Source organism: Mandrillus leucophaeus, unplaced genomic scaffold (assembly GCF_000951045.1).
Source record: "Mandrillus leucophaeus isolate KB7577 unplaced genomic scaffold, Mleu.le_1.0 Scaffold474, whole genome shotgun sequence".
NCBI classification, from domain to species: Eukaryota; Metazoa; Chordata; class Mammalia; order Primates; family Cercopithecidae; genus Mandrillus; species Mandrillus leucophaeus.
In genome coordinates this window covers 566,943-568,561 of record NW_012105076.1, presented here as the reverse complement: position 1 = coordinate 568,561, position 1,619 = coordinate 566,943, and positions in this window count along the sequence as shown.

Genomic DNA, 1,619 nt, shown 5'->3' with positions numbered 1-1,619 from the left:
CTGCTGACTTGATGTTAGAGTGTAGCTCAGAGAGGATTTTTGTTTTTAAGAAGCAGCAGCCACTATCAGTCCAGAGGCCCTACTTCCATAAACCCAGCCACTCTCCTTGAAATCCTGTTATTGAAAGCCCTGAGCCAATTCTGAAGGCAGGAGTCCATGTGCAGCCAGGCAGAGTCCCAGCCAGCACCCTCTCCATGGGCTTGCTTTGCTCGGGGGCGGCAGCGACTGGGGGGCACCTCCTGCACTTTTATTCAGGCTCAGCAGGTGAGTCTCCAATAGAGTCTGGGCCAGAGTCCTTAGAGAGAGCTGTGGCATCCAAGAAAACAGAATTCAAACTCACTTCTGGATCTCTTTGTGATGCCAGATGCTCTGCTGGCTCCTGGGGACACACGCTCACTCAACGACCGAATGCCCTGGGACTCCCTTGCAATAGCAGGCCATGTGAATGGGGCCATCCTGCCAGCTGGTGGCCTCCAAGATGGGACACAAAGATGCCTCCCTGTGACCTGTTAAAGTCTGACCTTCAGCCAGAGGACATAAAGTACCAAATCTGTGTGTGTTTGCTGGTCTGCCATGACAAAACACCACCAACTGAATGGCTTAAAGCCACATAAATCTATTGTCTCCCAGTTCTGGAGCCCAGGAGTCCAAAATCAAGGTGTTGGCAGGGTCGTGCTCCCTCTGACGCCTGCAGGGGAAAACGCTTCCTTGACTCAGCCTAACTTCTGGTGGTTTGCTGGTCACCTTTGGCATTCCTTGGCTTCTGACAGGTCCCTCCTACCTTCTTTTGTCACATGGCATTCTCCCCTGTCTTGTGGGCCAGAGGCTGCCCATGAACAAAATATTTTAACACACACTGGTTCGTATTTAACAGACGAAAATCAGAAAAGTGTGGATTTCCATAGGACTTTGTAACTGTGACCACAGCTTAGGCTTTGCTGGGGAGCAGGTGACAGTCTTATCACCAGTGTGAGTGTACATGGGTTTGTTGTGTCTTTTTCCAAGAATAAGCACAGAAGAAGGGTGGAGGGAATGGGTTCTGTGCATGTGAGGTGGGATGTGAGAGTGCGGACAGAGGGAGAAAGACAAAATGCCCAGAGGCAGGCTGGACCTGGTGGCTCATGCCTATAATCCCAGCACTTTGGGAGGCTGAGGTGGGCGGATCAAAGCCTGGCCAACATGGTAAAACCCTGACTGTACTAAAAATACAAAAATTAGCTGGTTATGGTGGTGCCTGCCTGTCTTCCCAGCTATCTGGGAAGCTGAGGCAAGAGAATTGCTTGAACCTGGGAGGTGGAGGTTTTCCTGATTACACCACTGCACTCCAGCCTGGGCAACACAGTTAACTCCTTTTTATATATAAAGAAAGGAGTTTCGCTCTTGTCACCCAGACTGGAGTGCAGTGGCGCGATCTTGGCTCACTACAACCTCCGCCTCCCGGGTTCAAGCGATTCTCCTGCCTCAGCCTCCGAGTAGCTGGGATTACAGGCCCCTGCCACCACGCCCAGCTAATTTTTTCTGTATTTTTAGTAGAGACAGGGTTTCACCATGTTGGCCAGGCTGGTCTTGAACTCCTGGACAATATATATACATATTGTCCAGAGGCAGGAGCTGGTGGC